The following is a 27,795-nucleotide window of genomic DNA, read 5'->3' on the forward strand; positions in this document are numbered from 1 at the left end:
TTTAAGTACAGGGTGCTTGGACTCAAAGTGCTGAAGCAGCTTTGAGGGCTTCGTTGCCTCATTAGACAGTTTCCAGGTCCGAACTCCAACCTCCCGCCCGCCCACCACTAGCTGTCTTGGCCAGGTGTGGCTGGTCGTGGGTGGGGTGAGAGGACAAGGTAAGGGCCAGAGGTCCCCGTGCCGGGGCCGCAGCGGTCGCAGTCCGGAGAGAGTGACCGACCGAGCGAGGAGTTCGACAGGCCACCCGCCCGCCCCCCCCCCCCCTTGTAGGATCTGTCGGCCGACAAAAGTTTGCTTCAGTAGATCGCAGCGAGGTAGCTGCTCTGCTACTTACGAAACCCACGGCCGGCAAATTAGGTCGTCTGTGAATATGTTAGCACCGGGTTCCCCACCAACATTCAGTGTGTGAAACAGGTTTAGAGTCGGCCCCCATCTGTCCGCGCTCCAGGCGAGTGGCAACGGCACTTCCCCCTGGCTGCGTGAGGCCAACCAGTGATCCCTGGTGCGAGGGTATCACTGCGTTTAGGCGACTGATGACTTCACGTGCGTTTAACAGTGGGCATGACAGGGAATGAGGAAAGGTGCAGCTGACTCATATCGTTTCCTCGCGGCCCGGTAGTTGGGGACCACTGAAGTTCACTGTGTAGTGTGTGGCAGGGGAGCTACACGCATGCGCACTGGGCAGAAAGAATGGAACTAAAACCCCGCAACTCGGAAACAATCTCTCAACAGTATCTGTGTATTTTTTTTTCAGAATCTACTGGGCAAGTCTCAAAGATCGACCAGTCGATCGCGATCGACGGGTTGGCGACCACTAGTGTAATTATTATTGGAATAGAAATCCCATTTGAAAGATTACACCAAAACCTCATGTTTTTTCAAGTTGGAAACAGAATCAAAATCAGCTTTATTATCATCGCCTTGCTTACTTACTTCCTTTCTGCCTGTTACACTGCTGGTGCGATGAACATCCTCCATCTCCGGCAGTGTACAGGGCTTCCTTCATTGTGTCAGTAGCTTCCTCTCAGTTTCTTCTACTCTCAATCATGCAAGTCCCGGCTGGAGACGCAGGAATTCCGTCACCCTCAAAGGTAGACAGATAGTTCATTGGTGTTTCTCTAACAATCTTATTTTACTAATCAAGGCTGCTAGCCCTGAACAGAACCCCCAAACCCTCTGGAGGACCAAGTGACCCTCAGTGACCAAGTGACCCTCAGTGACCCTACCAAGAGCCAAAACATAAAGCCCTGACTCCAGCCAACAGAGCTCTCTGGGCCATTGACTCAAACAATGCCTCCAAGCCTAACGACAAGGTTGTGGTCCTCTTGGAGGATCACTGCTTTACATAATGTGAAATTAGTTCTTTACTGGAAAAGTACAGTGCAAAGACATAAAATTACTATAAATTACAAAATAAATAGTGCAAAAAAGAATGAAGGGTTAGAGTTTGTAGGTTCATAGATCACACAGAAATTTGCCGGTAGAGGAGAAGCTATTTCTCAATCATTGAATGTGGTTCTTCAGGCTTCTATACTTCACCCTAAAGTTGGTAATAAGAAGAGGCCACAATGCATGTCCTGACTGATGGATGAAGTCTTCTTGAGGCAGTGTCTCTTGAAGACAGACTCAACAATGGGAAGGGTTCTGCCTGCGATGGAGCTGGCTGAGTTGACAACACTCTGCAGCCTCTTACGTACCAGAGCCCCTCCACCAGGCTGTGATGCAACCAGTCAGAATGCTCTCCAGTGTCAGCTGTAGATATTTGTAAGAGTGGTGACATACCAAATCTCCTCAAAGGGAGAGCAACATGCATGCCTTCTTTGTAGTTGCATCAATGAGGGAACAGGGATGAATTCTACAATCGGTAAAGTTACCTCTCAGCACAATTGATGAGAACATTTCCATTTACAGAAATCATCAGGTGTTGGTTCAACTGGCGCTTTTCATGCCTCAAGTAAATTGCAAAGTTTAAGTGCAAAGTGAGTATATTATCAAAGTGCATATATATCAGCATATACAATGGCTGAAATGAAATAACTGTGGCTGAACTTTGTGGTATGGATCCTGAGGCTCCTGTACCTCCTTTTTGATGGCAGCAGCAAGAAGGGAGCGTAGACTAGATGGTGGGGGTCCTAGATGATGGATGCTGCTCACCTGCACCAACACTCTTTGTAGATATGTTCAACCGTGGGGAGACCTTTACCCATGATGGACTGGGCTGTTTCCACTACTTTTTGTAGGCTTTTCTGTTCAAAGTCATTGGTGTTTCCATACCAGGCCTTGTTGCAACCAGTGCACATCTCCACTGCACAACTATAGAAGTCTGACAAAATTTTGGATGACATACTAAATCTTCACAAACTTCTAAGAAAGTAGAGCTTATGTACTTTTAGTTGCTTTATTTATTATTACCATGTACACCGCGAGCTTCCTGCAATCAAGGAATTTCACAGCACCCTGATGTATGTGACAATAAACTATTCTCTACTGCTCAATATATTAAGCCCAAGAACAACAGTTAAAATGGATAAATTACTTCTGTACTTGGATTGCTGAGGTATTGAAGTGACAGCCCTTTACTCCCTTGGGCAATGCTCTTGTGTAACCTATAGGCACAGGAGTTCAAAGTTCAAGGTAAATTTATTATCAAAGTACATACATGTCACCACATAGTACCTTGAGATTCATTTTCTTGTGGGCATTTATACTAGATACAAAAAAACACAATGGAAGCAATGAAAAACTACTCACAAAGACAAACACCAATGTGTAAAAGAAGCCAAACTGTGCACATCCAAAAATTAATTCTAATTAATAAATAATATTGAGTTGCAGAGTCCTTGAAAGTGAGTCCATAGTCCGGTCCTGTTCAGTGAGTACACTTCAGTGTTGAGGTGAGTGAAGTTACCTGTGCTGGTTCAGGAGCCCAATGGTTTGATACAGGAATGAGTGAATTGGAGAGTTGGCTGTCCTGTTCATTTCCTTTGTTTTCTTTGCATGTCAGAGACTGGAATGGAAAATCTACAGAAAGTGGTGGATAAAGCTCTCATCACCACTGAGCACATCTACAAGGAGCACTTCCAGAAGTCAGCATCCATCATCGAGGATGCCCACCAATTCACTACCAGCAACGAACAGGAGATACAGAGCCCTTAGGTCCCACATCATGAAGTTCAAGAACTGTTATTACCCTCCAACCATCAGGGTCCTAAAACGGCATGGACAACTTCACTCACCTCAACTCTGAACTGATTCCACAACATACAGCATCACTTTCAAGGAGTCTGCAGCTCAGTTACTCAGTATTAATTATTTATTAACAAACACAAAATGCTGGAAGAACTCAGCAGGCCAGGCAGCATCTACGGAAAAGAGTACAGTCAGCGTTTCGACCGAAGCCACTCAGCAAGACCGGAGAAAAAAAGATGAACAGTTGGTTTAAAAGGTGGGAGGGGAGGACTGAGAGAGCCACCAGGTAACAGGTGAAACCTGGAGAGGGACAGATAAGTAACTAGCAGGGAAGTTGATTGGTGAAAGAGGCAGAAGGCCATGGAAAGGGGGAAGATGATGGGTAAGCAAGGAGATGAGGTGAGAGAGGGATAAGGGAATGGGAAATGGAGAAGGAAGTGGGGTGGGTGGGGGGCATTACCAAAAGTTTGAAAAATCAATATTCACGCCATCAGGTTGGAGAATATCCAAACTGAATATAAGACATTGCTCCTCCAACCTAAGCGTGGCCTCATTACAACAGTGGAGAAGGCCATGGAAGGACATATCGGGATGGGAATGGGAATGGGAAGTGGAATTAAAATGGGTGGCCACTGGGAGATTCCACTTGTTCTGGCGGATGGAGCGTAAATGCTCAGAGAAGCGGTCTCCCAATCTACATCGGGTCTCACCAAGGAGGCTGCACTAGGAGCAAAGTCACAATAAATTACCCCAACAGATTCACAGGAGATGTGTCGCCTCACCTGTTTACCTATCATCCCACCAGCCTCCGCGTCCAGCACATAATTCTCCAAAACTTCTCCCACCTCCAATGGGATCCAACCACCAAGCACATCGTTCCCTCCCCCAAACTTTCCGCTTTTCACAGGGATCGCTCCCTACGCAGCTCCCTTGACCATTTGTCCCTCCCCACTGATCTCCCTCCTGGCACTTATTCTTGCAAGTTGAACAAGTGCTGCACCTGCCCTACACCTTCTCCCTCACTATCGTTCAGGGCCCCAAACAGGTCCTTCACTTGTGAGTCTGTTGGGGTCATATACAATGTTCAGTGCTCTCAATGTGGCCACCTATACATCGGTGAGACCACTCTGCCGAGCACCTATGCTCCATCTGCCAGAACAAGCAGGATTTCCCAGTGGCTGCACATTTTAATTGCACTTCCCATTCCCATTCCGATATGATCACCCATGGCCTCCTCCTCTGTTGTAATGAGGCCACACTTAGGTTGGAGGAACAACACCTTATATTCTGTTTGGGTAGCCTCCAGCCTGGTGGTATGAACATCAATTTCCAGTAATGCCCCCACACACCCCCTCTCCATTTTCCATCCCCTTTTCCCTCCCTCACCTCATCTCCTTGCCCACCCATTGACCACCTTTGGTGCTCCTCCTCCCCCTTTTTCTTTCTTCCATGGCCTTCTGTCTCAATCAACCTCCAGGCTCTTTGCTTCATCCCTCCCCCTCCAGGTTTCACCTATCGCCTGGCGTTTCTCTCTCCCTTCCCCACCTTTTAAATCTACTACTCAGTTTTTTTTTCTCCAGGCCTGCCGAAGGGTTTTGGCCCGAAACGTCGACTGTACTTTTTTCCATAGATGCTGCCTGGCCTGCTGAGTTCCTCCAGCATTTTGTGTGGGTTGCTTGGATTTCCAGCATCTGCAGATTTTCTCTTGTTTGTGATTAATTGTTTAGTTTTTTGTTTGCATAATTGGTCTTCTTTTGCACATTGGTTGCTTGTCAGTCTTTGTTTCTGTTTAATTTTTCATAAATCCTGCAGCATTTCTTTATTTTCCACTAAATGCCAACAAGAAAATCAATCTCAGAGTTGTATATGGTGACATACACAGTACGTACTTCAATAATAAATTTACTTTGACTTTGACTCTGAAGATTTCGTGTGGCCTGATGAAAAGTTACTTCACTCTCTGGCAATTGAATATTTTGTCCCCAGGCTAACTTGTGATTGCATTAACAAAATGCCCTTTAGAAGAGATTTTAAAAAGCTATACATCAGTTTTCCAGAGCACAAGTTCTAACTCTGAGCATCAAAATTAGTGACAGAATATTGCTTATGTATCCATGAACCTGCTTCAGAGATCATGGTTTTGCGATGCTGTGCATAATAGTTACTAAATCAAATTACTTAGCCCGATGTTAAGAAACCATATCTAAGATTACCCACCTCATAAAGGGACATGTGCATGGGAAGATTCTGTAACCTTGCAAGAAATCTATCACTTTAGATCTTTTCCCACTCTTGTCCTGTCCCCATTCTCCTGCCACACCACAAACCTCCGCACAGACAGTGACAGGATAAAGCCTTTGGCTGTGCCAGACATGAGGGAAACTGAATCCACTGAGAGACAGCTCCCTTCCTCCCAGCCACAAGAGAAACAAGTGTCTTAAATAGATAGACCCTCTTCTATCTCCTGCCTTCGACTACCAGGGAAATAGATGTTGCCGATGTATAAATTCACTTCCCCCTTTCATCAAAACAGCAGGAAAATAGACGCCTCAGACAGATAGAATTAACGCACACTCCCTCAACCCCAACAATCCATTCCCATGTAAATTGATGTCTCAGACACAGATAAATTCCCTAACAGTCTGCAAAGGAAATGTGTGTATCAACCATGCAGTTGCTGATGTACTTAGCAAACTGGACATCTTCAAGTGATATTCCACTGATGTGTTAGTCAGTCTTATTTAGTTGTTGACTTCACAACAGTCTGTAACCTTTAGCGGTATTGTTACCATACTATACACAGAAATAAGTAACAACATCTTCAATCAATCTGCATCAATTCTTTTTTAAATACACAGGCTTCCCCTTTCATTTCTATGTTCAGTTCTGAAACCAAGACATGATTGGTGTTTGCTAACTGCAGGTAGTTGTGAAGGTAGTATATGCAAATGACAATTAAACCATTCGACATACCATACTTACAAAAGGGAAATATACTAAGCTGGATTTCTAATATCAAGGGTAATAATGAACAAATTTAAATTTCATTACATTTTACACCATAGGCCATTATATTTTACGCTATTTTACGTGATTTTAATGTTTTCTTGTGTGTCATTCTGGATTATTGTGTGTCAAGACTACTTGAGATGGCTACCTTGTGTTTGGAGCGAAAATTGAGCAAAGGACGTGGTTATTTCAGAGACCGACTGATTGAGTGATTGAGCTATGCAAACCGATGCTGCAGCCAGAGTGTGGCCCGAGATCCCACAGAAGCTTGAGGGATGACACCTAGGCTGCAGGGCCAGAGCGAAGGTTGAGGCTGGCAGGAGGAAATGCAGACCTTCTGTGCCAGCGGTTGCCATGAGAGATGTGGGGTCCTTAGGGAAATAAGATGGACAAGCTTGGTGCACTGATTGAGACCCAAGGGGAATACCGAGAGTGCAATGTTTTTGTGCTTAACTGGGACCTGGCCACATGTGTAGTTCCCAGACTGTGGTGCTACAGTGCCAGCTTCAAGACCATCCAGGCGGACCGAGACGTATATTATTATCCTGGACTTTATTATTAATCAAGTTTGCATACTGTTAAGTGTGTTTTTAAATGTTGCTGCTGTGATGAAAGAATTTTACACTTGGGATTAACAAAACACATTATTATTATATTAAAATATCCAACTTGATACTATTTCATTTATTTTTATTTATTGAGATATGGTGCAGAGTAGGCTCTACCAGCCCTTCAACCCAGAAACCCCTGATTTAACCCTAGCCTAATCAGAGCACAATCTACAAGGACCAATTACCTTGAAGTTTTGGACAGTGGGAGGAACGGAGAACCTGGAGGAAATCCCAAGCAGTCACGGGGGGCAACATACAACTTACAGACAGTGCCAGGAATTGAACACAGCTCACTGGAACTATAAAACATTATGCTAACCACTACGCTATCATGCCGCCATGATTTCTTTCTCAGGTTTTGTTCTCAGGTTTTGCTGGTTTTACAATCACTTACATAAGCACTACTTTGTAGCTAATATACAGTTCCCAAACAATCAGCTTCTGGCTTGAGAACTGCTCTATCCATTAAATAAGAGTCAGACAGGGAGGACCCTGGCGTCTTTCAATTGCATTTCTCTCACACGGTGTTTCAATAAGACCGAGGAAAATATGACAGACATAATTTCCTGCACATCAAACATTGTTTGAGCTAATGTCGATAAACAGATCAAGTCAAAGTGTTGAAATGATGTGGGTTTGATTGGTTGTTGCTCTGTTTCACAAGATCCATTAATTACCACATCAAAGAAAGAGGAAAACACTTTTTATTGATACTTTAAACGGATCTTTTGTTAGCAATTAAGTAGTGCCACAAATAGCAAAATATCACTACTTGCAGTGTGATAGGTCTGTTCCTAAGAGTCACCATGGCTGATTACAATGAGCCTGCGAGATAAAATGTCTAAAGCCAAATAAATGAAAATGAGAAGTCTCAACTTACCTATCTGAAAGAAATTTAGGTACATGTGGTTCAAAGTGAAATTCATTTTATCTTCCAATGGTTAAGGAGAAAAAAACAAGTCTTTCCAGTGATTTTAGAGAAAAACAGATAAGTCTGTACAGAAGAAAATCAGTCCTTGCTGAAGAAGAATAAAATAAATAAGAAAATATATTTTAGTTGGAACGTATGATATAAAGAACGGAAGTTCAAGATCGTACGGGGTTCTGTCAGAAAATGATTTCTGCTGATGTTGGGAAAGCAAGTGAAGCTAAAACCAACTTGTACTGAGCCACTCAGCTAGAGGAGCAAAGCAGGAAATTAAGACTTCAAGTTTGGTTCTGACTGGATGAGGACATTTACATCAATGTTCAGCATGGCATTATTAAATGGTGCAGCATTATCTCGCCCACAAAGTTTTAGAATATATGATGAGCTGCAAGTTTTTTTTTCTGTTTGTATGCAATAGTATCTATATCAGTGAGACTAACACCAATCCCTGTATCAACTGGCCAGCAGTATCTGTGGAGAGAAAAGTCGGGTTATGGTAAATAGAGATATGTGCCTTTAACTCATCCCTGTCTTCATTTATGCCAGCTGATTTTCCCAAATGTTTTCATTATCATTTTGTGTTTCAATTTAGTTGCTGCTACTTAAAGCAAAATTGAATTGTTGCAGCAATGAGTGTTGACTGTTATTTTTATAATAGACCAGTCTTCAGTGGCCCTTGCTGTTCTTTGCTGGAAACCAATTGCCTTCTCAGAGCTATTAGTAATACTGAGACATTTTACTTGTCTAAACCCAATAATCTTCTCCATGCAAATGAAGTAAAGCAATCTTTCAAGCTTTTCATCATAATCTTTATTCTGTTATGACCATTATATCCAATTAACAAATATGAAATAAATTCCACAATGGGTTGTCCTGCCACTCCTGAGTGAAATTGACTGCTTAACCAACTAAATGTAAAATTATTGTGCAGTTTCATAAGTACTTCATCTCCTTAAAGAAGATGATTGTGATGAATCTCAATTGTACTCATCCCTAGTTCTGATTGCTCTCCTATGATGGGATATCTGTAACGACTCACTCTAATTAAGTGCAATAATGGAGTGTGGATTAAATGTACTCCTACAATATTGAATATTATACTCCTACAAAAGTGAAAAAGTTAAGATAGTCTGGTTGTAGAGCAACCATAGAAAAGTACAGCACTGAAACAGACCCTTTGGCCCATCTAGTCCATGATGAACCATTTAAATTGCCTATTCACATCAACCTGCACTGGGACCATAGCCCTCCATACCCCTACCATCCATGTAGCTATCCAAACTTCTCTTAAACGATGAAATTGAGCTTGCATGCACCACTTGTGATGGCAGCTCATTCCACACTCACAAGACCCTCTCAGTGAAGAATTTTCCCTCATGTTCCCCATAAACATATCACCTTTCACCCTTAACACATGACCTCCAGTTGTAGTCCCACCCAACTTCAGTGGAAAAAGCTTGTCTGCATTTACCCTATCTATACCCTTCATAATTTTGTATACCTCTATCAAATCTCCCTCAATCTTCAACATTCCAAGGAATAAAGTCCTAACCAATTCAATTTTTCCTTATTTAATGGGTGGTACAGTAGCATATTGGTTAGCACAATGATTTACAGTACATGTGACTGGGGTTCAATTCCCACCACTGCCTGTAAGGAGTTTGTACATTCTCCCTGTAACTGTGTGGGTTTCCTCTGGGTGCTCCGGTTTCCTCATACCAGTTAGTAAGTTAATTAGTCATTGTAAGTTGTCCTATGATTAGGCTAGGACTAAATCAGGGATTAATGGGCAGTATGACTCAAAGAGCAGTAAGGGTCTATTCCCTGCTGTATCTCAGTAAACAAATAAATAAATCTCAGGTCCCTCAGTCCCGACAACATCCCTGTAAATTTTCTCTGTACTCATTCAACCTTCTTTATACCTTTCCTGAAAGTAGGTGACCAAAACTGTACACAATATTGCAAACTAGGCCTCACCAACCTCTTACACAACTTCAACATAACATCCTATCTCCTGTGTACATATTATATACTGTATTTGTATTTTTACAGATAACAGTAACTTATGTTTATATGATACTTTTAATGCAAAAAAATCCCATAACACTTCACAAACGAATGACAGAGAAGAACTCTGAGACAGATATTGCAGAGTCAATTGGGAGACAAAGCAAAACAAGGTTTTAGGAGGGATTTGAGAGGGAAAGAAATGTGACGGCATGGCCATTGGTCAAAGGAAATTGATCTAAAGAACAGCTCGAAGCTGCTCTCAAATTTTCTGAATATAATGGGCACTTTTTCTGTGCCATACACATCTGCGAATCCAAAGTGGCAATTTAGAATGTTTGAAAGTAGTCTGAAGCGTTCATTCCAGCAAAATGTTAACTGACAGCCAAGAAGATATCAGCATTCAAGATAATGGAAACCTAATTTTCTCATAATCTTATATCAACATCCTCATCTTTAAGTCCTGAAATCATAAACCTATTTATGGCTTGAAGAAAACGGTGGTATAATCTATACTGAGCTCTATCTCTGCCACTCTCTGGCACTTAAAAACAAACTTAATTACTTTCAAGTATTGTTTCACGTGCCAGTGCAGTGTGCCTCATCTTCACTCACTGTTTCCTCTCAGGTCGCAGTTAGGGCACTAATCCAAATTTAAACACTACCCTTACAAGTCTAACATTTCTAAATGTTAAAAGATTCAGCTTCTGTGTGAAAATAATTAGCTTCTTAAAATACAGTAATGCTTTCATAAGTAAATGATTACATTTGAGAAGTACTTCATTAGCTATGAAGGGCTTCAGGACACCCCGAGCTTATAAAAGACACTATTTAAATGCAAGCCTTTTATTTTTTAACATTAAAGATAAAACTGTGTTGGATACAAATTGAAATATCTGGAATTTTAAAAATGTTGTCCACAATTGGTGTGGAATGCAGTGCTCCAATTAAACAGACGCTTCTGTTATCTGTTCCAGAAGGTTTTTCTTAAAACCTCAGACATGCTGTCGAATCATACACTAATATATACACATACAGTATGGGTGGGAAGCTGTAGCTAATGATTGTCTGTTGGAGGCAAGTACTGGTCATTCCTAGATTGGGCAACCTGGACTTGACCTCTGAGTCCCTGGCACCATGAATCCTCTCTGATTATTCCGCCCAACAGGAACCCATGTCAAAGGCATTGATTGATGGCTTCTGTGGGAGAGGGGGATATCTCAAGAAACAGTCATTAATAGGGCCAGAAACAAAGGCAACTAAAGGCCATGCTTTCAGATAAAATGATAATAATTGACTGTTACGACAGTGGAATCATTTAAGTGAATAGAGCTTGCATTTAAAACTTCCCAAGTTAGCCTGAAGATGATTTGACTGACTTTCATTTGGTCTCTGCACCTGCAGGGCCTTGGCTCTGCTCTGGCTTGGCCTGGTATGTTAAAAAATGCCTGAAGGCCTTTCCATTCTGGTGGTATGATATTAAAAGAAAAAAAAATTGCATATGCATAGTGTCTTTCACATCCACTTTCAGCTATCCCAATGCACCTTACAGTCAATGAGGCAAATCACTTGTGATAATCATACACTACCCAGATCAGATATGGGCATAGACAGGAGAGCACGAAAGAGAGGGGAAGCAAACATTCTATGACTTGTGACAAAAAGAGTGGGTTAGGTAGATCCTTGAAACAGAATATACAGTTTAGAACATAGTATGCTGTGTCTTTGTTACCCTTCAAATAAAGACCATAAGACAAAAGAGGAGAATTGGGCCATTCGGCCCATCAAGTCTGCTTCAGCATTTAATCGTGGCTGATCCATTTCCCTCTCAATCCCATTCTCCTGCCTTCTCCCCATAACCTTTCACCCTATCAACCTTTGCCTTAAATGCACCCAGTGACCTGGCCTCCACAGCCTAAACAGACTGAACATCATTTTGTTCTGTTGAAAGCAGATTCTAATCTTCCTCGAGCAACACATACAAAATGCTGGAGGAATTCAGCAGAGCAGACAGCATCTATAGAGATGAATAAGCAGGCTGAAACCCTTGTGCTCTTTCCCTTCACTCTCTTTCTTCCCTATTTCTCTTCAGTCTTGATTAAGGCTCTCGGCCAGAAATGTTGGATATTTATTTCTCTCCATGGATGCTGCTTGACCTGTAGAGTTCCTCAAGCATTTTGTGTGTGTTGCTCAGGATTTCCAGCATCTGCAGAATCTCTCATGTTTCTAATTTTGCTCTCCATTTTACCTTGGCAACAAATTTTAAATTTGGTTTCTCAAGTGCAAATGAGATCCTGAAAATAGTACTCAGGTACCGTAGTACTACCATCGTGGACTTTGCCAAAGGGTTTGCCACAAGAAACGTTAACTCTTTCTCCTTCCACAGATTCTACCTGACCATTGAGTATTTCCAATATTTGGATGTTCAGAGTAACACACACAAAGTGCTGGAGGATCTCAGCAGATCAGTTAACATTTATACTTCAACATTGAATCACTTGTGTTCCATATCAATACACACAAAGTGCTGGAGGAATAAAGAGGCAATGTTTCAGGCCAAGACCCTTCATCAGGATCTGACCAGAAATGATTTTCCTAGACCTGATGAAGGGTCACAGCCTGAAAAATTGGCTCTTTAATCCTTTCCATAGTTGTAGTCTGACCTGCTGAGTTTCTCCAGAATTTTGTGTGCGTTAATAGAGAACACATGCAATTCAGCATGCAAGGTACAAATGAGAATTAAAATTGTGCCCTCAGCACTAATTTCTCACTTATGGCCTGTAGTCACTTGACAATGGAGGCTATTAACAAAACAAGATGAAATGATATTTACCATTTAATTCTGTGTGGCCTGTAGAATCAGAAATGATTTTCCTAGCTCCTCAAAAATAGGTTGTGGACCTGCCAACCTGAGTGTAGTCCCCATTCCCTTCCAAGCTTCCCTAGGTCGTCAAGATGAGCTTACTGTCACAGGCACAAGTACAGTGAAGTAGAGGTTCAATGTAAAACTTGCTATCAGCAGCGTGACAGACAATGCACAGAACATAAATTATACACATACAGTACTGTGCAAAAGTCTTAGGCACATATATATAGCTAGGATTCATAAGACTTCTGCACAGTACTGTATGTTAAGATAGATAGATAGATAGATACTTTATTCATCCCCAAGGGGAAATTCAACATTTTTCCAGTGTCCCATACACTTACTATAGCAAAACTAATTACATACAGTATTTAACTCAGTATAAATATGATATGCATCTAAAATCACCCTCCCAAAAAGCATTAATAAATAGCTTTTAAAAAGTTCTTAAATAGTTTACTAAAGTGCATTGAGTGGTAGCTTAAGCTCAGTCCTAACCCCGGCACTTAACATGTCTTGCCCCTGGTGGTTGAATTGTAGAGCCGAATGGCATTGGGGAGTAATGATCTCTTCATCCTGTCTGAGGAGCATTGCATTGACAGCAACCTGCCGCTGAAGCTGCTTCTCTGTCTCTGGATGGTGCTGTGCAGAGGATGCTCAGGGTTTTCCATGATTTCATGACAAGTCTTTCCACTTACCAAATAACTCGTAATACCGCTGAGCTAATACAAAGCAAAGTACTCCTATTTCTGTTTCTCAACCACCCTTCTATTTTAAACAATATACAGTACTGTGTAAAAGTCTTGGGCACTCTATCTATATATATGCACCTAAGACTTTGGAAACAGTACCGTATGTTATAATCCCAGTCAACTGCCTGCCCATTGTAGATCAGAAGCTTAATCGAATTGCACTGCGAGGGGTATTCGATCCATTCCATTCTGAGCTGAGTTTGCCATTCTCACATGCAATCATGAAGTCATTGGTGAGCAACTTAGCCATCCAGACAAGAGTTATCCTGTTTCATGTTCCTCATGGGTTTGCAGGAGTCACTGATTTGTAGTAAGTTTCTTGTTTTATGCTAAACTGCATGGTGTCTGGTCTATCAGGTGGGCTGGAACATTTGCACGAGGTCACATTACACACCTATTATTACAGGCAGAGACTTCTTATTTCTGTACATTTGTAATTTTTTGCTGGTAAAAGTTATCCTTGATTATTTTCTGACCCCTGTAGCAAAGGAGTAGCTGTACATTTAGACCTTCACTATAACATCCCCAACATGTTGAAGCCTGTGCTGAGGAATACCAGAAGGAGAGCAAATGGTAGTTAGCCTAGCCAGGAAATAATTTGACCAGTATGAATCCCGAGCACCATTGACAGCTGAGAGCTCAACTACCTGGAGTCAAGTCTAGCTGAGACAAGATTCCAATTATTCAAAGTGGGAACAGTGTTTGAAAAAAAAGTGACGCTAATTGTTTAGGGTAGCGCCTGATCTGCCTGCCTTGTAACTACAAGCTAAAAACAGAGTACTGCTACCCGATAAACTGGACACAATTACAATAACGATCGTTATTTCAGAAAATGAATAAGAAGACTAAATAAATCCAAGATCAGAGAATTAATCTCCAGAAACAGTTACCTAACACAAGCTGTGTTAACCAACGACTCATTTCCTGCTAGTGGCCCTGAAAGTTTTGCACTTTGGGCAATAATTGACTGCACTGCTCAAGTTGTACTTTGGTTTATGGTACGTTGTTTGGTTTAATATATTTAAACTCCCGTGAACTTGCAGGATTAGTGTCTTACTAGATATTTGACATTAGTTTAGGTTAAGTAAGACCTAAATTTAACACCTTTCATTGACCTGAGGACAACACAACCTTCGTTAGGGTTGAGTAAGTAACTTTGCAGAGTTGTCTCCATAATAATGTATTAACTGGAAGTTGTGTCAAACAGGTCTGTGTATAATGTTTTGAAATATACATAGTGATTTGGATTCTAAACACCTGATTTTAAGATCCCAGTCTATTTGCAGTAGATTTATTCACCAACTTTTGCATAACGGTTAGCACAACGCTTTACAATATCAGCGACCTGGGAACATTTCTCGCTACTGCCTGTAAAGAGTCCGTGTGTTCTCCCCATGATCCCATGGGTTTCTTCCGGGTGCTCTGGTTTTCTCCCACAGTCCAAAGACATACAGTTTGGTAGGTTAATTGGTCATTGTAAATTGTCTCATGATTAGACTAGTGTTAAATAGGTGGGTTGCTGGGTGGTGTGGCTTCCTGGGCAGCAGACACATGTTCTGCACTGTATCTCTACATAAGTTAATTAAATATTTAGAATGTGGAATAAAGCGGTAGACTTTGAGATGAATCCCATGTCTCACATTTACTTTGAAGATCTTAGCACATCAAATTCTCTTCCAGGTACTTAATAAACATTATGTTGTGATTTAGATTTTCAACGGCTCTTTCCTTAAATTGAGGTAAATGTAAATGAAATTAGTGAGAGGTACAACACATGATATCAATTCACATATCTCTCCAATTACACCATATTATAAAGGCTCCTGGCAGCTGGATTTCCAACACTTAACAATTCACTGACCTCCCATGTTCACACAAGTCCTGGAATTTAACATTTCAGAAATGGACATAGCTGAAAATTTGGGAAGTCATCTAAATCTCTGACAACCTGCTATAGATTCACAGTGGAGAGCATCCTGATTAGTTGTGTGACAGCATGCTACAGAAACCTCAATGCCCAAGAATGGAACAACCTACAAAAGTGGTGGATACAGCCCAGTCCATCGCAGGAAAATCCCTCCCTACCACTGAGCACATCTGCAAAGAGCACTGCCACTCAAAATCAGCATCCATCAGCAAGGACCACCACCATTCTAACTATGCTCTCTTCTCATTGCCACCATCAGGAAAAAAGGTACAGGAGCCTTAGGTCTCACAGCACTAGGTTCAGGTACAGTTATCACCCTTCAACCATCAGGCTCCTAAACCAGCATGGACATCTTCACACATCACAATACTGAACTGATTGATGAACACAACCTTTGGATTCACTTTCTACAACACATGTTCTCAGTTCCATTTATTTATTCTTTCTTTCTTTTTCAATCTTTTTATTAATATCAACATGATAAACTTGATACATAATTACTGGGATTACAAAATTACACAAAATTAAAATGAGCATAAAAGGATACATAAACAATAAGTACCCTATAGTTAAGTCTTCTCAACTCATACATGATACAAATATATAATATAAACAGGACAAAAAAACTGGGTATATCAATATGAAAAAAAAGAAAAAGAAGAAAAAGAAAAATTTTGGGGGGTAAAAATTTTTTTCCATTTATTTATTCTTATTATTTGTTTCTTTTTGCATTTGCATAATTGTTCTACTGTGAAAGCTTGCAAGAAAATGAATCTCAGGGTAGTATTTGGTAGCATATACTTATTTTAATAATAAATTTACTTTGAACTTCTAGTAAATACAAAAGAGGTATCAACTTCAGCGTTCAACCACTTTGATGCTTTAGTAATACTCTTTCCTACCCTATCTCCTCTCTCCGTATGGCTTCACTGCCTTCCATGCTGGCTACAGTACAACTGCTCCAGCCTTCAATGGGTATGATAGGTAACTCATCCAATATTAGCTATGCCCAGCCACCCAGCCAACACACTTTTTGTTCCTCTTTCCTCCGGGTGAACGTTTGGTAACAACTTCTTTCCAACTGTGATGAGACTGCTGAACAGATCCTGACCCGGATCTGGGCCGTACCTTCCAAATATCCGGACCTAACTTGCAATACCTTACTTTCCTTTTTCTATTTTCTATTATGATTTATAATTTAATTTTTTATTATACTTACTTTGATTTATACTTCAGGGAGCACAAAGCACAGAATCAAATATCGCTGTGATGATTGTAGGCTCTAGTATCAATTGTTTGGTGACAATAAAAGTAAAGTAAAGTAACTCATAAATCACTAGCTGATCCTGGCCCCATCTGACAGAAATTCTCGCAATTCCAGGATATCCGCAAGCATGATAACAAACTATCTTCTTAAGCTTGCCTTTCTTATTACCTTCTTTCATCAAGTCCATAATTCGCCTTCACGGTCAAGGCTGGAACCATCCAATCAATAGTCTCGTCTATTTCACTCCTTTCCATAGCTCCCCACACCAAAATTTTATTTAAGTCTCATCTTTGGCCTATCCCTGAATTTGCATCTTTATCTAATCTCCCTCCGAAAGCCTTTCTGAGGACATTTTATCAATATGACATGCCTTATGTTCCCTCAATCTGATTCCTACAATCCCAACCACATGAGCTTCCTTCCTCATTCTCTTGTAACTTAGTATTTTTAACAGTTCTTTCACCTCAGAATACTCTTTGAAATTTGCTTTCATCACCCGTTTCCTCAGAAGAAAACCTTGATCTCTAATTAGTATCAAGTTAAGATTTGCTGCACATAAATTACAGTGATGTTTCAGTATAGGAATTCCTATAGAATGTTTGGCTCGGTAGACAAAATTAAATAAGAAATACCTTTGTTTGTAGTTTAAGTTATAGGTGATCATCCAATATATTAGGATGTGAATAGGGATGCTTCTGAGACATGTCCATGCAAATTGCTGCTATGTTTACTGTGCTTCTCCAATGCATCTGAATATTTGTGGTCTCCAATTTGGTTCCAATTAGATTTCCACTATTACTACAATATTGAAATTACTCTTATCAAACACACAACTGATATCCTTTGTGACTAAATAAAGATAATTTATCCCTTTTTTGAGGCTAGTGAGATCCCAAAAGGATCTCCCCAATAGATCGCTTTTCAATCTATTGATCAACTGTTCACTTGGAAAAACATGTATCCAAGTTTGTTGGCAGCCCACGAAAAGGTGACCTACAAAATTGGAGTGTAAGTTACAAAGAAATATTACTGCATTCAAGGGAATGGGTAAAAATGTGGTAAGCAAACTTTGATGTAACCAAATGTAACATTATCCATTAGGCATGTAAAAACGATGTACAACCAGCAAATGGTGAAATGTTAGGGAAAAAATGCAGAGGTCCATGTACATACGTACAGTAACAGGTCCTGTACAGGTATGTAACCTTATCAAAAAGACCAAATGATTGTTGAGCTTTAGACCCCAAAGGACAGAATTAGAATGAAACTATACCTGGTTAACCACTTCTGGAGCACAGTCGACAAACCTGAGTATCACAGTGGTCTTTGGGAAGGATATGCTGGCCTTGGGCTTAGCTTTACAAAAGGCATAAACCTGCAGATGATGGAGATCTGGAACAAGGACCAAAAATGTTGATCTGCCAACATCTGTGGAGAGAGAAATAAAGTTAATATTTCATATCAATGACCCTTCTTCAGAACTGGAAAAGGGAGACGGTATAGATACACCACAGAAACAGGCTCTTACAGCCCACCTCAACATGATGCCTTTATACTTTTTACTCCTTGCTTTTCAAACATTGTAGTAGTATCTGCCTCCTCCACTACCTCTGGCAGCTCATTATGAATATTCAACACCATCTACATGAGAAATCTAACCCTTCAAAATTCTTTAAATTTTTCCCCACTAACTGAAAAAAGACTGATGAACTACACACACACACACGAAGTGCTGGAAGAACTTAGCATCTGCAAATTCTCTTGTATCTCTGATGATCTATCCTATCAATGTCCCTCATAACTTTGTAAACTTTAGTGAGTTCACCCCTCAGTCTCCAATCTTCCAGTAAAAATAACTCCAGCCTATCCAAACACTCCTTAAAAAAACTACTCTCCTTCATTCATGGCAAGTCCCTTCTGTATTCTCTCTTTTGCTACCACATCTTCCTTGTAGTGTCATACCCAAAACAGTATATAATATAATTAGTTCAATCTAACCTATATTTTGTACAACTGCAATATAGAATCCAACTCTTGTGCTCATTTCTTATCCTATGAAGGCAAACATACCAAATGTTTTATTCACTACTGTCTCCACCTGTGACACCATTTCCAGAGAGCATTAGCCATGCGTCCCAACATTTCTCTGTACATTAACGCACCAAAAGTCTCTGCCATTTACTATATGTGTCCTACTAGACGTTGACTTCCCAAAATGCAATATATCACATTTATTTGGACTTAAGTTTCATCTACCACTGTTCTTCCCAACTTTCTTCTTATCTCTAAACAACAAACTAATTGCACTGACTAGGGGAAGGATCTAAAAAGTAGAGTTAGGACTTCAGGGAATGGAGATGAAAGAGACTGCAGATGCTAAAATCTGGGGCAACGACAAACAAACTGCTGGAAAAACTCAACGCGCCAGGTAGCATCCGTAGATTTTTTTTTGGGTCAACAACCTTAATCTGGTGCATGAATAAACTTGCAAAGTACTTCTCAAATCATAGACATTTGGAACTCACTTCTGCACATAACCATTATGTTAATTACTAATTTTAAATTTGATATTGATGGACTTTTGGTGATGAAAGGTATTAAGAAATATGAAGCACGACTGAATATCCCTCATGAATTGATAGAATAGATGCAAGGTTTATTTTGCCTGTTCTTGGTCCCACATTCCTAGCACCCAGTTGTTGGCAGAATTAAAATTCAACATACTGTGTCTATAGATGTACCTAGCACTGTACTATAAACACTAATATCAAATACACTCAGTGTTACGGTATGCTACTTTGAATATTTGCTTCACCTCATAATGCCTGTTGACACTCACTGTAGTGCAGTAGCACTATTCTAAATTGTTTTTGTAATGTTGGATTTGGCATCAGTTTGTCATGGCTGGAATGGGAATGACGATGTATGTTATCACACTGTGCTGACATTAAATGCATTGACGGAAAGAGGACAAGCAGTGTTGAGTGATTATTACCAGGTATGCTGATGGCATTGCCAAAGCATGCAAAGCTTTCCTGTGACCAGACCTTGGAAACTATTACCACATACCCATAATATCTTCCGTAACGCTGGGTGTGTGAAAACCTTTTTACTGTTTAGTAAAGCAAGCACAACACCCAGAAAGCACACACTTATGCCAGTGAAACGACTGTCTTCATGTTGTGCTAATTGTATCCTAATAAAAAACTAGCAGGTTAGAGCTCAGAGGAATGCCAAGTTATCATTCTCTTTGTGAGTGAGTTATGTTTAGAAATGTCGGAAAGATTGTTTAATTAGTATGGTGTTAATGAGCAGTAAAATGCCTGGAATCTCTAGTCCAAACCAATTCTAATACAGACCTTGAAATTATGCATATAATCTTTCTGAAGAATTTTGAGCATCCACGTTAAGGTTTGTCCATGCAGAAACATCTTGCTGTAAGGGAAGGTGGCATCAGACTGTTGTTCAACAGGCTGGCAAGCTAAAGACCTGCCCCTGGGGGTTTGCTGCCATTTCTAGATTACAGGTTGAAAGGGTCTGAACTTTCAGCTGTGGTGTGTTCAGCAGTTCAAGGTATATTTATTACCAAAGTACAACCCTGAGATCAATTTTCTTGCGAGCCTTCACAGTAAGTACTAAGAAATCCAATAGAATCGATGAAAAACATATTTGACAAAGAGAGGCAAGCAACCAATGAGCAAGAACAACAAACTGTGCAAATACAAAGAAAAAAATATTAATGACAATAAATACATAGGCAATAAATATCGAGAATACAAATTGTAGAGTCCTTAAAAGTGGATTGGATCTCAATTAAATTCATATAGGAGAAGGAGCAAACATTGTCATTAGCCTAGTGATATTGTCATGATCCAGATATTTGTTCCTACTCCCTATGTTATAAACCTAACAGCATTAAAAATGATAAGATTGGAATATTTTATCAGTCATTAACATATCATCTCAAAAGTAAACCTAACAAGTGAATAATGAGGGAGTTAACAGCATTTCTGGCAATATCAGTACTATTTGTTATATTATGATTGTACTGCTCCTGGGAAACGCTGTCTCATTCTGCCCTGCAGAGCTGATGTACGGTTAGAACGACAATAAAGTTTTTGAATCTTTGAATCAGCATCTGTCAAACATGTGCATTTCCAGCCAATGTAACAGAAGAGGAGATGGTCAACACACTCTACAGTACACCCCCTCCTCCTGCAACCCGAGGGAGCTGAGGTCTCTATCTGGAGTTCCAGCTACAGTGGGGCCAATCTCCCACAGTGTGTAAACAGTGTCCAGGCATCTCTCTCCATGTGTGCATTTTCCACCCTTCCTCCTTCCTCTTCTCCTGCTGTTCTTGTATTTTATTTCAAAATGTATTCCTGGAACAGTGTGTAGAGGAACTAAATAAATATGGGGGAGCGAGATGGAGGAAGATGTTTTTTCCTCATTACCAGTGTGAAGCTCAGGACAACTTTTTTATATATTGCACTGTATTGCTGTTTCAAAACATATTTCACCAGATGTGTGGAAGAGAGAGGAAGAGGAGAGCCATCCGCGGTACCACTGATGCGGCAGAGTGGGCCTCAGGATGGCTGTGGCTCAAGAGAGAGGAGCCATGGAGTCATGTGTAGCTAGCCACCTGGACACAGGCTGGGGTCTGATCAGCCCCGGCTGGGTCACCTGGAGGAGGGTATATGATGTTGAAAGACCCGAAACACCTGATGATTCTAGGAACATGGGGGAGTTAGATTTAGAGTTAGAGAGAGTTAGATAGAGCTCTTATAGATAGCAGGGTCAAGGGATATGGGGAGAGGGCAGGAACGGGGTACTGATTGTGTATGATCAGCCATGATCACAGTGAATGGCGGTGCTGGCTAGAAGGGCCAAATGGCCTACTCCTGCACCTACTGTCTATTGTCCTTTGTCTATAACATCAGTGAGGTCTCAGTAGAGTCCAGAGGCATCAGTAGATGTATGTACACAGTCAGTGATAATAAACCTGATTCAGATTCAACATCTCTGTTTACATTTAATTGCTGTTTAATTTTGTGCAGATCTAACCACATGTGTTGAGTCCACCTAGTGTTGCAGCATGCATGTCATGTGTCATACGTCTTTGCTGCAGTATTTAGTGATGGGTTACCTATTCATCAGGATACAATGTGAAATAGGTCTTTCAGCTTCACGAGCCATGCCATCCAGCAATCCCTCGATTGTTCTGCCTAGTCGCAGAACAGTATACAATGACCAATTAACCTACCAACCGGTGCATATGTCTTTGGACGTATTGTGAGGAAACTGGAGCACCTGGAGGAAACCCACACAATCACAGGGAGAACATGCAAACTCTTTACAGGCAGCAGCAGGAACTGAACCCGGGTCGCCTGTACTGTAAAGCATTGTGCTAACCACTATGCTACTGTGCCACCCTAGACTTCTGTAGTGCTACCTATTCTGCGTAAGGAGTACTCGGGAATGGGACTGCCATCATGTATAACCTGAAGCTATTTTATGGGAAAGGGAAGTTGAAAAACAGTCAAGCAGTTTTAGCAACTATATCCCCCACCTCTTGGGTGGCAGGGTGGACATACGTCTCTACCAAAGGAGGTGTAAGGTGCCCCACCCCTCCACAAGCCTGCAGGCCACCCTTAGGCAAGGTGCAGCACCCGCTTAGCCCCCCCAATCAGGAACATGTGAAGTAGGTGGTGGATGGTCGCAGGAGCAGCCGGTGCATTACCCAAGTCCCGGTTATGCGACCACCGACACCAGGCAGACAATCTCTGAAGGGTATTGATAACCGCTGGGATCACCCATCTTGTAAAGTTGCGGCCCAGAAGAAGGCAATGGCAAACCACTTGCACAGAAAAATTTGCCAAGAGCAATCATAGTCATGAGACCGCGATCACCCACATCATACTACATGGCAGATAATGATGATGCTCTCTACCCCTTCCAGCGATTGCAGGCTATATTGCGTAAATGATAACAGGAGTTTTGCCAGCAGTGGCTGCTACACCAAGTCTTTGTTTAGATTCAGTTTCTGATTCATTTATTTATCACATGTACATCAAAACACGCAGTGAAAAGCAACATTTGCGTTAACAACCCCCATATGCGGGTCAGTGGGACTAGGTGAGAGTGGGCGTTCGGCACGGACTAGAAGGGCCAAGATGGCCTGTTTCCGTGCTGTAATTGTTATATGGTTATAACCTAAGGACATGCTGGAGGCAGCCTGTAGGTGTCGCTACACTTTCCTGTGCCTACATAGTTTGCCCAACAGCTCCTGTTCCTGACTTCTAACTCTACCTCATCCTGTACCTAGACCCTGACTCCCCACACTGTCCCAAAGCCATCCCCATGAACCTAAAATCAACTGATTCTGAGCCACGACCTCGATGGACTTCGCAGCTCAGCACCATCTTGGCAGACTTTGTTACCTGCTGACTTACTATCTGATTATCCATGTACCTGAGAAATCAGCCAGGATCCAGTGGCATGTTGGTATATATAATGTCCTCCTCCTGAGCCCTCTCTCATGCAGTGTCCAGTGAACCTGTTTGCCATAAAATGGATTCAGTTTGATGTCTTGTGCAGGCAAGGGTTGACATATCAATAGTTGTTTTGCGACCAGAGACTTGTTAACATGTAGGGTGAGGTGGAATAGTGGTTGTGGTCAAGGCAAGGTGAAATTCAGCAGCTGAAATTTACACAGAAGTTGTTACATTCACGGACAGGTTGACTGCTGCATGTTATTCCAGCCTTAATGCTATGGCCGCCAACCTTGGTTTTATTATAAATCCACAGGAAGTCTATTCTCCTTTCCCACATGAATAAAGAGGAATTAGTGTACTGAAAATTTCACAGTTTGGACAATGAACTCAGCACCAAGGGGAGATCAAGCCATTTACCTCAGGAAATCTCCTACACCACCAGAGATGTCAATGTGGATGTTAGTATTGCGGGTTAACAATGGAAGTTAAAAGTTTCGGGTCTCTTAATGCACATTTCTTCTTCCTGTAGTTCACCTTAACACAGACCGGAGGAAACGATCATATCATCCTTGAAAAGGTTGTGGCTGATATCAACAAGCAGACATTTAACAAATGTCTATTTCAGCCTTTATATTTTAGCAAAGACTTTATTCCACAGAAAATTTCAGCTGGCATTTATAGCCTTCAATATGCTTTAATAACCCAGAAATTTCTCTGGAATATCTTCCAACGAGATCGACACAGATCCACATAATTAGAGCTTAGAAGTGGTGACCAAAAGCTTCAGATTCAGATTCAGATTCATTTACTTATCACATGTACGTTGAAACATATAGTGGAATGCATCGTTTGCATTAACAACCAATGCAGGCTTAGTATGTGCTGGAGGCAGCCCACAAGTGCCGCCACACATCCGAGTTCAACATAGCATGCACACAATGTTCAGCAGAACAACACAACAACGACAGTAGTAAAACAAGACCCTTTCCCACCCTCTCTGTCTCCCACCTTCTCTTTCTCCCACCTACCTACCCATTCACACAAGCTGACAGGCATCTAAACCCAGGACAGGCTGCCTCTACAGTACTAGGCCTCGGAATCTCAGACATCGGGCCTCCGAGTTCTGGACATTCTGACCTAGGGGCTTCCATTTTTAGGCCTTGTCTTCCCAACTCACTGACTTTGGCCTTCGACTTTTGGGCTTTGACCTTCAATATTGACTACAGGACTCGCCGATCACATGACTTTGAATTCCATTCCTCGACCTCCTGACTTGCATGGACCTCTGATTCCAATTGTAAGGAAGAGGAAAGAAGTCAAGAGGCAGAAAGCTTTTGCAAAGAAGTTTCAAAATATTACAGCTGCCACTGAAGATTAAAAATGCACAAGAGACCAGGATTAATAACAATAGTGGTGATACATTAATTATATTGTTGTTCATTAAACATGAAACTGCCCTTGTCCCCATGTATATTCATACTGTGATCTCCTTGTACTAGATAATGATGCAGTACACTGGCTTCTCAATAATGGGACGACAGCAAAGCAAACCCCTTCCCCAATCACATGCAGAATCAGGTTTAATATCACCGGAATATGTCAAGAAATTTATCGTCTTTGCAGCAGCAGTACAATGCAATACATAACAATAGAGAAAAAACACAATGAATTACAGTCAGTATATATATTAAATAGTAAAATTTAACAAGTAGTGCAAAAGTAAAAAATTTTTAAAAAGCAGTGAGGTAGTGTTCATTCAGAAATTGGATGGTGAAGGAAAAGAAGCTGCTCCTGGATCTGAATGTGTGCCTTCAGGCTTCTGTACTTCCTCCCTGGTGGTAGAACTGAGAACAAGGCATGTCCTGGGTGATGGGGTCCTTAATGATGGATGTTGCCTTTTTGAGGCATTGCCCCTTCAAGATGTCCTGGATACTATGAAGGCTGGTGCCCATGATGGAGTTCACTATACCTAGTGGAGGTGAGTGGCAAGTGAATCAAGGAGGGGTGGGAGAAGGGAGGAAGGAGTTGATGGCCATGTTAGTTAAAGAGTATGCGTTACAGAATAATAAAGGGAATGAAATTGATGGAAAAATGCTGAGATCCGGCACCAAGTTGATGGGTCAAATGGTCTCCTTCTCTACCATAAGTAAATGTAAGATGTAAATACCATTAGTGTTTATAGCTGCTGCAAAATGAATAGAAAATTACTTTTCATTTTGTCCTTTAAAGAAATTTAGAAACACAGAAAGGTGGAGATTGTAGCGGGAATGTTATCATTGGACTAAATATGACCTCTGCAGAGTGCGTCATGAAAGACTTTCTGAGGCTGGAAAATGGTAGTAAACAAACAATAAAGTCCCTTAGGGTAACTCCCGTAGCCTAGAGTCGCAGACATTGCACTTATTGTTGTAGGATCTGTAAGACAAAGGGTTAAATAAATGTTTTTAAGAGATAAGGGTCACATGTTGATAGCCAGCAGACTCCAATGGAACAGGCACTGTTTCTTTCCAGTGGTGATAAATCTGGAGTTTCTTTTAAAAAGGCGAATCTATAACCGTCGTGGGAGAGGGAGGATCTACACGCCCGGTTTGGCACAGCTGAAAGAATTTGGGGAAGTTCTACAACTCTGAATGCTTCATCTGACATGCTACAGGTTTAGAGTGACAGTCTCACTCACACTTTCCATTCACACTGGGACATGCTGTTCCCTGAACTGACTTGTGGCATTAAGGATGCATTCAGTTTGAGAATCTCGTTAGTGCTCGGACATTCAATCTCCAAATTCCAGCCTATTTAGAATTTGCTTTATTGTTAACTTCACCACATTTTGTCATTTTAATTCAAAACGCAAACTTGTTTCAGCAATGTGAAGATCCTGACTTGAGATAGACATGAACTACTTGGAGTAACAAATCACGAGTCCTCGCCCTTAAATAAAATTGGGGTCGTAAATCTTAATTTCTCATGCTGCTTTTTAAAAAAATGACTGTGTAATGGGCCTGTCACTGTTATATTATTTGATTAATAATCTCCTAACGAGACTCCAGAGAAAAGTATACCTAAGTATACCCACACCCAGACTTTGAATTACAATGCTCCAACTCATTTCTCCGTCTCTCCTACTTTAAAGAATTACTTGCACCGTCATAACAGTAAGATCTAACCTCCTGGCCCAAACATAATATTTCCTCAGTTATTCACGGTTTAGAACTTCACAAACTATTGGCAAGCAATTCCTTTACTTTCCTTAAAGGCAATGCCTCTTGCTTCAAATGTAATCACTCATGGTAAAAAAAATAAACATTTTAATAATGCATTCAGTGGGAAACTTGCAATGAAACTCTGAGTTCCTACTTTATTAGATATACCTGTACTCTGCTCATTAATACAAGCTTAAAAGTTCAAAGTAAATTTATTATCAAAGTATATATAACAACAACAATATTAATAAATAAACAATAAATATAGAGAACCTGAGATGAAGAGTCCTTGAAAGTTAGTTTGTAGGTTGTGGAGATAGTTCAGTGATGGGGTGAGTGAGGTTGAGTGAAGTTAACCCCTCTGTTCCAAGAGCCTGTTGGTTGAGGAGTAATAACTGTTCCTGAACCTGTCGGTGTGAGTCCTGAGGCTCTTCCTGATGGCAGCAGCAAGGAGAGAGCATGACTTGAGTGGTGGGTGTCTCTAAAGATGTATGTTGTTTTCCAGCAATAATACTTGTGTAAATGGACTCAATGGTGAGAAGGACTTTACCCGTGATGGACTGGGCCATATCCACTACTTTTTGTAGGATTTTCCATTCGAGGGCATTGGTGTTTCCACGACACATCTAAAGGCAAAGAGCCATAGTGTACAATGCAGAAACAGACCCTTCAGCCCATCTAGTCCAAGCCAAACCATTTAAACTGTCTAATTCCATCGAACTGCACCCAGCCCTCCAGCCCTCCCTATCCCACCATCCAAATTTATCTTAAATGTTGGAATCAAGTTCGCATGCACCACTTGGTCTGGCAGCTTGCTCCACACTCTCATGATCCATGAGTGAAGAAGTTACCCCTCATTTTCCCCTTAAATTTTCACCTTTCACCCTTAACCCATGACCTCTGGTTGTAGTCCCAATTAATCTCTGTGGAAAAAACCTACTTGCATTTACCCTATCTATACTCCTCATTATTTTGTATACCCCTGTTAATTCACCCCTCTACATCTTTCCTGTAGGTAGGTGACCAAAAGTTCCCACAATACTCCAAATTAGACCTCACCATTCACTTATGCAATTTCAACATAACAGTTCAACCTCTGTACTCAATACTTTAATTTAAGAAGGCCAATGTGCTCAAAGCTTCATGACCCTGTCTACCTGTGATGCCACTTTCAATGAATTATGGACCTATATTCCCAGCTCCCTTTGTTCTACGCACTCCTCAGTGACTGACTGTTCACTGTGTAAGACCTTCGTACCGAAGTGCAACACCTTGTACTTGTTTGCATTACATTCCAAGTGCCATTTTTCAGCTCACTTTTCCAACTGATGCAGAATCCTCTCCAAGCTGTGATAACCTTCCTCACTGTCCACTTTAACCCCAATCTTCGTGTCATCTGCAAATTTGCTGATCCAGTTATCCACATTATCATTCAGATTCTTCATTTAGATGACTCAGCACCGATCCCTGTGGCCCTCCACTAGTCACAGGCCTCCAGTCAGAGAGGCAACCATCTACTACTACTCTCTGGCTTCTCCCACAAAG

This window comes from Hypanus sabinus, chromosome 9 (assembly GCF_030144855.1).
Source record: "Hypanus sabinus isolate sHypSab1 chromosome 9, sHypSab1.hap1, whole genome shotgun sequence".
Taxonomy (NCBI): Eukaryota; Metazoa; Chordata; class Chondrichthyes; order Myliobatiformes; family Dasyatidae; genus Hypanus; species Hypanus sabinus.